A 13,553-nucleotide genomic window follows, 5' to 3' on the forward strand; every position below is an offset into this window, starting at 1 on the left:
GAAAAGTTAATATTGATCTGAAAAATATAAGGTATTTTGGCGTTAAAAAATTAGAAATTTTCAAAAAATTGGATCAATTTGAATGGTTCAAATGTGAATTGGAACAATGAATAGATACAGATCGAACAAATAAGATGTAAATTCTAAAATGATAAAATTATAGTTTCAATACGAACTAAAATTTATTTAATACAGAGATATCATTAAGCTCATTTTTATAATTAATTCTAAATTTAATTTCACCACCAAATGAAAATAAAAATCGTTTAATTATTAGCCAATTTAATGATTAATTTGCATTAAGTTTTTCTTAATCTAATTTTCTTAATCTTGTTCGACCATTAATTTTCTTTAAACCTGATTAAAACTTATCTGACCTAATTTAACTTAAATTCAAAAAAAAAAAAAACACTTTTATTAATAACTTTTTAACAACATTTTTATCATCAAATAAAATCTTTAATTACTCGACGACATATTAAAAAATAATCACGATTGATTACTTTTTCGGGAATAATTATTATAAATATATTTCTTTCTCGCATGAAACACTTTAAAACTTCGAATATTCGTATCGAATATTTCAAAAATAAAAATTATTTCTCGAATAATTTTAAAATAATGTAATATTTGAAAATATAAATTAATGAAAAAATAATTTTCATTAAAATTATGCCCAGAATATACATATACAATACATATACATACATAGACAATATCCAAAAAGCATAACGACATATGAGACTTAAGATTAAGATTCAATTTTCATGGCTTGGAAGGGATCATTAAGATCCCTCGCCTATGATAGAATGGAGCAAGTTAAACCTCGCTGGTAAGCCTCTTTACTTTATTCGGGAATAAAAATCGCGGTGCCGTTTCAAAGTGGGAAGATAGCGGAGAGAAGCTCTCCTCCTAAGGTTTTTAAAGCCATTACTCTCCCTCGTTGCCGTTTCACGCGGAAGCGAAAGGCAAAGGAAAAGAGAAGAAAGATTTGACCAGGTGGGAGAATTAGATATTTCGAGGAACGAGAAGAAAGAAGGAATATATATATGTATGTGTCCAAGATAAAGTAATCAAAAAGAAATTTTTTATCGAAATTGTAATCATTCTTTCTTCTTTTTAAATAGAAGAGATATTGATCTTTCAATGTTCTAACGAATTTGGATTGATGCAAAGGTTATTGATTTCTGATTTTTGGTTTTGAAAAGATGGAATGTATTTATAAAAGAATAAAATTTTTTCAAATATTTCGAAATGGAATTTCATTGTTTATTATAAATTTAAATCACGATCCATCCAGTTTATCACAATTTATTAATTAAATTAAATTAATTTTGAATTAATAAATAAAATTAATTTGTCACGGTTTATTATGAATTTATCATGGCTCATTTATCACGATTTATCATAAATTGAATTAAATTTTTCAATTTATCATAATTAAAATTAATTTATCTATGCAAATTTAATTTTAAAATTATGAATTCATCAGTTTATTTATGACAGAGCTTATAAATTAAATAAATAAGGTAAAATTCATTTTACTTAATTTAATATATAATATAAACAATGATATTCCATTTATTAAAAATTTTGTTCAAAAATATCTTATATAGAAGTTTGGAAACATTTTCTTCCTTTTCATGCAGCCCGCGAATTACACGTAGTTCCACAAAATTTTAAAGTTTTAATATCATTATATAAGCCATTTGCAACTTTAAACATAGGTATGTGCAAAAGCAATGACGTGCATTTCAAGCAGTGGCATCATCAGATGCATTTTTATTTCATAAATATAATAACAAATATGACACATATACGATTCTCAAAGAAAAATATCTCGCTTTATAATTACGTTTTATTCATCGCTTTTTGGCAGCATTATTTTCAAACGAAACACGAAGAGTAAAATTAGATGAAACAAAATTTTAACGAATATCTTGAAATCTTCTTAAAAATTGTCACCTCTTCCTCCGAATTTTTTTTTTATATTATCTTCTATTTTGAAATATTATAATGAAAAATATTAAAGGAAATTTTTTTATTTATTAATCATAATCCAGTAATCCAAACCAAAAAATAAAAATAGTTCTCCTTTCGACGAATTTCCACATGAGAGTAATATGTGACGTCATATTATCCCCACTTCCATTGCTAGTTGATCAGACATCCGTCGAATCCAAATGTCGCGACGACGCCGACGAATATATATCGAGTCACGTATCCTCTACCTAATGTAGCAAAGGAGCAGAAAGGATAATGTGACATCAAGTATTATTCTCGTGCAGAACTTTACCAGAAGAATTGAGATTTTTAGAGAAAATAATATTTCACATAACCGAATAAATATATTTTATTAGTGTTTTATTAGTGTTTGCAAAGGGAATTTTTGCAAATATTTATTATATATAGTCTAATTTTTTTTTCAGCGTGAACAAGCCTTTATAGATTTGACACTTATATCCGATATATTCGACAAAATTTAACGAGAAATAGAAAATTGTTCACAAAATAAAAATAAATATTTTCATGAGCTATTATATATAAATAAAAAAACTACCAATTAAAATTTATATTACAAATTTTAAATAACTTCAAAATTACAAGTATACATTACATAGATACATCACAGTAAATTAATTTGCATTCGCAGAATCGATATTACTTTCCCATTAACCGAATAAGAAGCAGAAGATATCATGGGATACGTTATCTGATTTATAGTGAAACATGTATGAAGACTGTGGAAGAGTCTTAATAATATTTTATTTTGTTTTTATTAAATCTTTAAATTAAATTAAATTAAAATTAGATTTGCGAAGTATATTTAACAAGGAGTTATATTTATATAAGATTATATTTATTATAGTTATATAAGATTATATTTAATATTTTAAAATATTTATTAATTTAATTTTAATTAAATATTAATTTTTTAATATTTCTTAAAATATATTTTCTTAAATATCATATAAATATTATTCTTGAAAAAATGTTTATTTTTAGATAAATAAAATTTAATAAAAATATAATTTTTATTAAAATGTAAAAAAATGTTAAATTGATATAAAATAAATGCAAAAAAATAATTTACACTTTTATATACACTTTTATACTTTTATATACACTTATATATAGAATAAAATACATTGAAAACAAATAAAAAACAAACAATAATAAGTAAAAGAAAATGTAAAATAATTTTTAAAAAAATAATTCATAAAGAGCTAAAAATTATTTTTTCAAGTATTAATTTTTAATATTTTCTTATTCATAATTGCTTTTATTATGTATTGCATTAAAGTTATTAATATATGTCCAATTAAAATTTTGTTTTCTTAACACTTTATTATAGATATTATAGATAAAAAAAGTTAAAAATTTTTGTACAATTATTTTATATCAAAACGAATAATATTCTCACATGTTTAATATTTATATTATAATATTTTACATTTCAAAAATTATATTTTCAATAAGTTTTATATATTATTATATTTAATCAAGAAATTATTTGCTAGAAAATATAATTTAATCATTTGAATATTAACGTCCGTTTTTTTGACTCGTGTAACCTTGGCCTAAATGAAACGCTCCTGCATCAATTAGAACCTTTGTCAATCATCGTCCAATTTTCGTTGTCTGACTAAATATGAATGTTGACTGATATTTATTTTATAGAAGATAGATATACAAAAATATATAGAAGATAGTTTCAATGAATATTTAACATAACTCAATAAATGAGAAAAGATTTTTAATCAAACATTACATACAATAATGTATTATATACAGTAATATACTATAAAATGAATATATATATATTATGAATATATTATATATTTTATATATATATAATGTAATGAATATAATATACATATATACATATAATATACATATAATATATTATATATATAGTCAGATATATACATATATGAATTGCGAAAAAGATTCAATTTAATTGAATTACAGATAAATAGTATTTCTTTCTTTATAGAAACTATTTGACTATAGAAATATAATATTTTCAGCAATTATATCTCAATCTAATATAAACAATTCTAATATAAACAATTTTCCTTTTTAAAAAGAAAAGAATGAAAAAAAATTTAATAATCGAATAATAAAAGCAAAGTATTTGTGTGGTGGCTCAAACGAAAAGTTAGGTTATTTGCTCTTTCTACGACGAACCAGTGCTTACATCAACATCATTTCACGGAAATGTAACCTTATGCCAGTTACAACGTTTGCAAAGGTAAGAGGGACACGTTCATTTCCTGGTGTATATTTTGAAATAAACATTAACTTGTCTTACAGCAAAGGAAGTTCAATTAGTATTAATTATTTGCAATGCGGTTACAACATTCGTAAAACTAATGCATGCTATGTATATTTATTCGAATAGAAACATTCTATTAGAATTTAGAGTGTTTCGTATTATTGTACATATCCTTCAAAATTAAAAATTTTAACAAACTATTAAAAAAAGAAACAATGATTTTAAAATTCAAGCAATTTTTTTATTTTATTTTATTTTATTTATTAGAATGAAAAAAAATTAAAATTATATATATAAATATATTATTTTTTTATATTGGAAAAAAGTTATCTTTTTGCATATAAAAGATAGTTTCTGCAAAATTAATTTTTAAAATTTCAATTTTTTGTTTTATCTTAATTTATATTTATAAATATTATATAACTTATTTATAAATATAATATTTTGTATTTTTTGATTTTTATTTTCATTATATTATATATATATCATAATAATAATGTTCGTTTTTTAATTTTATATATGAATTCAATGATATTTTAAAATGAATTGTAAAATAATATTGATAATGTAAATAGATAAGAAAAATATTTGCATTTGATTTGTCCATAATTATATTAAATAAAGAAATGATAACATTTATTATATACTTTGTTTAAAATGATTTTAAATAATAATCATATGTTTTTGCTATGAGATTAGCGACATATGATTCTTTTGAAAAATTTGATGAGAAGGATTTGAAAGGATTAAAAAAAAAAAGTTAATAAATTTCGAAATTGAGATCAATTTTGAGAGAAATTTTTTTAAGAAACATTTTGTCGCAAATTTATCTACTAGTTTATAAATGATGAAATATTTTTTTACATATTAAAAAATATATTGATATTTAAACAGAAACATTTCAATGAAATATTTTGTTGAAATAATATTCTGAACATCTGTTAATTTTAGTGATATATGTATACATAAAAATATTTCGATAAATATTATTTCTACTCTTAAATTAGATTAAATAAGAAATGAAAACAATATTGAATAATAAAATAAACTAATTTAATTTAACCTAAATTTAATTTATAAATTAAAGAAAAATATAAGTAGTTTTAAAACAATGATCAATGGCATAAAATTTAAATTGGGATAATGTTTCTTTTTGGTCTCACATTTAATAAATAGTAGCTATCATTGTAACTTCAAGCATTGTAATTTCGCTCGCTGAAAAGTTCTTTCGTATTTCATTTCCGTGAAATAGCTTTGGGTCTGTATAATATCGAAACTCGGCATGAGTTTAAAATTTAACCTAAAAATCTTGTCAGAAATCATGCATTCAGAAATAATATATTTAATATTAAAAATAAATTTGCTATATATTATAATTCGAAAAATAATAAAATTAACCAGTATATATGTTGAGAAAAATTATTCAAAATGACATTTTTGACAAAGAATTGATTCTCGCGAATATTAATGTATAAACATTTTTTTTTTAACAAAACTTATGATGTTTTTTAAAAAATTTTTTAAAAAAAATTCACGATTATAAATATAATTTAAAAAAGGTTTCATAATTTTCGAATTCTAACAAAAATTATAATTTATCTATAATTTTCTAATTCACAATATTAGATTGTAATTTTTTTATATTTTATCTCTAGATCTACAATTACTCGATATATAATGGAGAAATGTGGATATCATGATAAATGCGGTTAATTAACTGAAAATTTTCATGACTGCAATTGAAAACTAGAATCAGTTGACATTACGCTACAGAACAATGGAAAATTATGCTTGTTATATATTCATGGATTAACATCGGTTCATTATTATGGAAGGTATTCGACTGGTTGATTTAATTGAATTTTTATCATGATTGCATAAATGATAACGCGAAATTGCAATAATTTTCAGCATATTGATCTCTATGATTTATTTTGAAATGATTTATTTTTAATTAAATGATAAAAAAATAAAAAATATAAAATACATATATAGATATCCAATTAAAAAGTATGTATAGTAGAATGAAACGAAAAAATTCTAATTCTAATACTATCTAATATTTGTAATAACTTGTAATATCAAACAAAAATTATTGAAATATTATTTCTATAGTAGAAATAAATTTTTGAAAAATCGTTAATTTTGACTTAGTATTTTAACTTAAATTTTTATTTATTATTTCATGTTCCTTATCTTTCAATAAAATAAATTTAACAAAATTAAAATTAAAATATTTACGAAACTAATCTTTCGTCATAAATCTAATATTCTTTTGTACGAAATAATCAACATCAATTATTTTCAATTTATTTAAAAAAAAACTGATGACCTTATATTTCTTTACAAGTTCATCTCTGAAGAAATTATATCAAATTACTTCCTTCTCAGAGTAAATTTCATTTGAAATATTTCTTTTACTAAGAAAAATATGAAAGATAATTAAATTTATAAATTAAAATCATGTTATACATGTAATATCATTTATTTCATATAAAATAGTTTCAAAAAGCAAAATAATGATCAATTGGTCTGTATTTTTGTGTCAAATTTTAACACACACAACATATAATGATACAGAAATGGATTAAATATCTTGTCAGAAGAATTTCTTTACAAAAGAATTTGTTATATTTCATTATCTTCACTCTCACAATCATGATGTTATTTTTCCTCACTATCATTTTTTTTTCCATTTATTCACTCGATCTGATAATAGAATTGTGGCTATCAATTATTAATAATTTTTGATATATTGATTTTTGAATATCGTTAACACTATGATAATCACTGACAATATTAGATCATTTCTTTTTTGACAGCTGCTGCCACCACTGTGACGTTATTTATCCATCGAGCATTAATGATTATTGCCATATTGATGTTAATTAGATATCTAATGTCAAAACAACATTAAATGAAAAAAACATAAAATATGAAATAAATAGATGTTAAAAAAAAGAAAGTCGAGTTTGTTATGCAAATAAAGTTAAGAAAGATATATATTTTATTTTTATTACAATACATTTAAGGCAATATTTTATGAAATATCATTATAAAAAAAATTATTAAATATAAATTTAAATATTATAATCGTAAGTAAGAAAGAAAAAAGATATATTTTAAATTGATTATTTTATTAAAAAATATATAATTTATAATAACGATTAATATATAATAACGATTTAAGAAAATTGATTTTATACATATCTTCTATATATAATTAATAAAAATAAATTATATCTATTCTCATACCATATAATTTTATATAAAATTTTTTTATATAATAATTTTAATTTTGTTATAATTTCTATTTTTTCAACAAAACAAATAAAATATTATTTTTATTTATTATTTTGCTTTCAATTGTTCCATATTTTTCAAAAGTTGTTTTATTTTTATTAAAATTTTTTATTATATAAGAATATTTTTTATTTTATTGAAATGATTTTATTATATTGTTAAAAAAAAATTAATTTTTATATTATGGCTGCCATGAAAAAAAAATATTCCTGTAATCTTAATTTTCTCATAATGTCATTCTACAACTTGGTAATATAGTTATTATTTCCGCGAGAAATAAATGATGAAAGAAAGATCAATCTTTAAATGATGCTGTTTGAAAGAAAGAATCTGTTAGATAAATAATCGCAATTCTAACAAATGATGCGAAGAAAACTGGTAAACGCTTATCTAATTGCTTGCTCGCGTGCAGGCAACCATCGATCATTTTCTATATTACCAGATATCGAGATCAATTCAATGAATTCGTGAGTGTTATAATTCGAAATATTTGCTCGAGTAATATTGCTTCAAATTAATATGAGACAGATGACTGAATGTTCATTTCACTGTGGGCAACTAAGTTAATATAACTGAAACATACATTGACAAATTGAAATGCAACATTTCAAACACTATGAGCGTAATACTGAATGTATATGATAGATTTAATTATTTTATATTTGAAAATTAAAAATTATATAAATGAAAATAATAATAAAATTTCATACAAATATTAGATAATTCTGATTAAGATATAAGATAATTCTGACAGAGAAGCTACATCTTATATATTATTCATAGTGCTTAAATTTTGCAATGAACAATTTTTCTATGGATAAATATTAAGAAAGATCTTACACAATTATTTGTGTTAAAATAAATTATAATTTTAATATACGTTATTAAAAATTTACTAAATCATATCATATCATATTTTCTTTTTTCTAATTTTTCAGATTTGATATACAATAATGAAAAAATAAAAGTGGAGAAATAAGTAACATTCTATTGCTGAACTTTGGAACTTAGTTGGGCCAATAGCCAACAGTTGCGCCACCATCATTTTAAACAAAAGTGGGGAGAACTTTCGCATTGAGTCATAAGGTACGAATAAAGGAAGTGGAATAAACGCAATTTAATTATAACTAAGCATTGGCTTGTGCATCCCTACTTTATTATATATAACATAGCTTGTTATATTGTTTTATTTTATATTGCATTATTTTCTTATTTCCTTATTTTTTATCTTCATTTGTTCCTGTTTTTTTACAATGATATATTTTCCAATCTCGATATATAATGAGTAAGTGAATATATAATTCATGAATATGTATGGATTGAAAATGTATTAATACCATTAGTTGTCGCATGGTGTGCTCAAATCGCATTGATATATATAATTCTATATATTTTTTTACAATGATAGAAAATTCTTCTAATAAACCTTTAACCTTTTATTTAACTCTCTATTATTCCTTTGCATGTCCCTTATTGTGATATTTATAGATATAACTTCAAGGGATAAGTTATTCTTTTTAACTAATTATTTTATTTTCATATAAATTCAAAATATATATTTTTAACCTCACATATATTATTTTTTTTTAAAGCTTAATTAGCTGTCAATATAAATATGTAGAAAAAATTTCTCTAGTGCTGGATACTTAAATTGAAAAAAATAATATTTTATTCTTTTTATTCAGCTAAAAAAAAAAAATAATTCGGCTAATAAAATAAACAGAGTTAAATATTTTTTAATAATATTAAAAATCAAATTAAAATAATAATATAATTAAAATTATCATAACGTAATAGTCAAATTAAATTAAATTAATTTTGGTATATAATTTTAAGAAATCTTTAAAAGATATGTAATAAATGTAATAAAAATTGTTAATATAATTCAGAATATGCATAATTTGTAACGATAAATATAATCGTCGAAATATTTTCTCAATAAATTCTCGCATTTTTAGCAATTTGAATCCAATGTTTCCTACAATCTTTTTGTATAATTTTCTTGATTTCAATGATTTTAATGTTCTAATCTTCTTAAGTTTATTTCCTATATTTTTCTTATGTTCTTTAATTCTTTTTTTAATTCTCTTTAATCAATAATTTTGAGAATGAAGTGAGAATTTTTTTATAAATATAAATTTGGAAAATTTGTTTTTGTAAATATTAATTAAAATAGTAAATAGATAGTATTTATTATCATATTACAATTACAACTCATATTACAATCTGAATAATAAACATTTAAAAATATATATCTATCAAAAGAATAAATTCCAGTTTAATGTCAGACATTATTTGCTCTTATTTTCAAAGGATATTATTCTTGATTTCAAAGTTTTTATAAATGTTTTTTTATAATAGTTAAATTATGTATGAAAACTAAATAAATAAATATTATAAATATAAATATTTTACAAAAATTAGTAATATCCAAAGTTTAATAGCGATCTAGAAAACATGAACAGATGCTTCTTTTGAACAGACAAATTTTTTAAAATAACATAATCCAAGAAAAATTATTATTTATTATTCTTCTTTTTAATTTAGTTGAAAAGCGATATTTTCACTTTCTATAGGAGCATTTAGCATTAACTGTTGATTCATTCGCAATCTTGGAAAAATAAAAAATGGAGATAATACTTATTAGCATTCATAAAAGAAAAAGAAGATAATAACATTTTTGCTATTTTTAGCTGACATGATCTTTTTAATTTGGCATTTTGATATCATGAATAAAATTTCATAGTTGATTTGTGTCTCGTCGAAATTGTATATATAAATTATACAGATATTAAAAATAAAAAAATTATACTTTTATAATTTTTTCGAATTTATCGAAAAAAAATTGAATTTCAAATTCATTAAAATTCATAGTTCGCGTACTAAACTTGTAGATTTAGGTTTTTTCAACAAAAGATCAGTGAATCTATATATAAAATCATAATAAAAATGTTTGCCAACCATTTCTTTTTCTTTTTGAAGCAATAAAAAAGATTTAAATCTTCTGTTAAATCGTTAATAGCAATCGATCAAATAGATATTTTATATCATGTATTAATTCTTCATATACTAAAAAGTTTTGATTAAATCTATGATCTATTTATTACTTGTATAATAAAATAAAAATTTTAATTTATCTAATAAAGTGCTTCTTACAATTTTAAACTAATTTTTATCTCTCTTGATTAATTTTATTTGTAGGGATTTTTTGAGATGTAATTTTTTTCCAATTATTTTTATTCCATAAACTTTTTCTTATGACTCTTGTTTAAGTATATTCTTTAATAATTGAAATCAAAATAATTAAATTAAAACTTTATTCCTTGAACTTTCCATTTTTCTTTTATCTACAATTTATTCAAAATCTTGGATATATATTTTTTCACAAATTGAATAGAATTTTGATGAATGAATTCCAAAAATATCACAATTTTAAATTTAGAAATTCATAAACGTTTATTGATTTAATAATAATTCCTGCTTATTAATACTCGAGAAAATGAAATAAGTAAAATAATTTTTCAAAACTTCAATAAATAAAAATTTAATTAACAATTAATGTTTCATCAATTATCATTAATTTTTATTTAGAATGCATATGAAAAACTAGAAATTTGTATTATCTATAATTTGATTAACAAATTGGCATGATTGTTTTATCTGTTTTTCATCTCATTAGAGACATGATTAATATATTTTTTCAAACTTATATTACTTTGAATCCTATGCATTCCTAAAATTAAAATTATAATTTTTAAAATATATTCGTTAAGTTGAAATAGTTATGAAATTTATATAAAAATATCTTTTTTGTCTACAAAATAATAACCATAAAAATTCATTCAATACGATAGGAACAAACAAAATTGTGAACATGAAAATAAAATTTATACTATTCAATAATAAAGAAAAATGTTTTGTTTAAAAGCGAACAATGAACCCATTAAAAAATTTTTTCATTGTAAAAAAAAACAAAATATAAAAGTAATTAAAAAAGATATAAAAATACAATTCATACATATTTTGCGAGAAATTGCCACAAAATTGATAGATATAATAATTTATAATTTATACAATACATGCTCACTGCAATAATTTTTCGACAAACAATTAATTTCCTTTCCTTTCCTTCTTTTATTATGGACTGAAATAATGTTTTGTTCTATCTACTCTACGAGTCAGTAAATATAAACAAATATCAAATAATAGCTCAGTAGTATTATATAATTAATGTCTGAGAACTTCTATGTTAATCGTAATAGAAAGAGTTCTTCTAATGCTAGACGATATCTAAAGTCAATCTAACGAAACAGAACAGTAGATATAAACAAAACGTTCACGTGATCAATTGTTGCGATTGCAACTAATTGGCTGCCAATCGATTGTTAGTCATTCAGGTAAAATTGTAACTATTGATTATCGATATCTTATTGATAATCTTTGATATATCGATAATATCATTAAAATATTGTTTATTGAATAGTTTCTTCATATTCAAATTTATATTCAAAATTAATATTAAAACACGTAAAAATATTATATGTAATAAATTGCAATAAAAATAAATAGATTTTATTGAAAAACTATATTGAAGTTTATTTATATTACAACATATTAAAAACTTAATTTGAAATTTACAATGAAATAAATTTTATATATACATATATACATACATATATATATATTTGAAGAATCGATTCTAAAAGTTAGGACAAAAACATAAAATTTGATATATATAAAAATATTGAAGATTATTTATTAAGTTAGAAGCAATTTAAGTTTGCATTAGATAAAGAGATGGAGACAGTGAGGCGGTGTGACAGAGATAGAGCGAAATATTTCGCTTCACCTAACGGAAATTTAAATTTAACTAAATTTATCACAAATATAAATAAATCTCAATTTTTATTTTCTTTATTTTTCTATTTTATCTATTTATTTTAATCTCTAGAATCATTTTGTATACATTTTAAAAATTGTCTTTCTTGAAGTATCCATCTCTTTCAGAAATATTCTACGAGCTTATCTTTTCAAGATATAAAATACGGTTGGAATTACACTCGATAATAAATATCGTATTTCAGTTTCTTCGAGGATTCTTCGAGGAAAGGAATCGAATTTATCCGAAGCTCGGACAACCGATTCTACCCGATGTAACGAGAGCGTAACGACATTGGCCGGACCATAGAGCACCACGGTGACTTTAACCTAGTTAATGATAACGCGAAAATCAAGTTAAACGACCCTCACTATTTACTCCCTTCTCACCCATGGACACACTGCCAGGATGCACTTAATTACTAGGCTCTCTCGATTCGCTCTAGTGCCAATACTGTTTAAAGTAATTTTTTGTTTAATATAATTCGATTTCCTTTTTTTTTTTTTTTTTTTTCTTTCGATATCGACCTCGCGAATCAACTTTTGATTATCGACGATGCAAAATAAAAAAAAAAAATGAATTTAGAGCATCTGTATCTCTGTATGAGTTTTACTTATTTATAATTCTTATTATTATTCTTAGAATTTTTGTTAAAATTTTTTTGACTACTTCGTTTTTATTAATATAATTTTTTTTGCATGTGAGGTAACTTCAAATAATAATAAAAGCAGCAGAAAATAGTTATGATTGTATATGTAAATTATTGAGAGATTATATTATTATTGATTAATTATTATTATTAATAATCATTTTAAAAAAATGAAACTGTACTTCGATAACTATTTTATTGAATATATATGTATATTGAATATATATATATGTTGTAAATATTATATATTTTTGGATATCAGATATCACTAGATTCAAGACAGATATATGACACAGATTATATTTCAGAGAATGAAGAGATCATAGAAGCATTAGTTTCTTTTTAGTTCTAATTCATTATTATAAATTGAATCAAATTGTAATATATATATAATAAATAAATATAAATAAAATAAATAATAAAATAATAAAATAAAATAATAA

The 13,553-nt window shown here is 21.2% G+C and overlaps 1 protein-coding gene and 1 long non-coding RNA gene across 5 annotated transcripts in view; one reads left to right on the plus strand and one right to left on the minus strand.

The window, feature by feature from the left end:
• The window catches only part of LOC102676123 (cadherin EGF LAG seven-pass G-type receptor 1-like), a 154,115-nt gene that overhangs the window by 121,614 nt on the left and 18,948 nt on the right, over positions 1–13,553 (minus strand). The gene's annotated exons all lie outside the window — the stretch shown is intronic.
• LOC102676024 overlaps positions 4,028–13,553 on the plus strand; it is a 26,756-nt gene continuing 17,230 nt past the window's right edge. Inside the window, exons 1-3 of one of the 2 annotated variants that reach the window (XR_422925.2) lie at positions 4,038–4,255; positions 8,521–8,668; positions 12,667–13,037. This is a non-coding gene — a long non-coding RNA (uncharacterized LOC102676024). Of the gene's footprint in view, positions 4,256–8,520; positions 8,669–12,666; positions 13,038–13,553 lie in introns of those variants that run through there. The other variant, XR_004151699.1, reaches the window with a different exon arrangement.

Source organism: Apis dorsata, unplaced genomic scaffold (assembly GCF_000469605.1).
Source record: "Apis dorsata unplaced genomic scaffold, Apis dorsata 1.3 scaffold_1187, whole genome shotgun sequence".
Taxonomy (NCBI): Eukaryota; Metazoa; Arthropoda; class Insecta; order Hymenoptera; family Apidae; genus Apis; species Apis dorsata.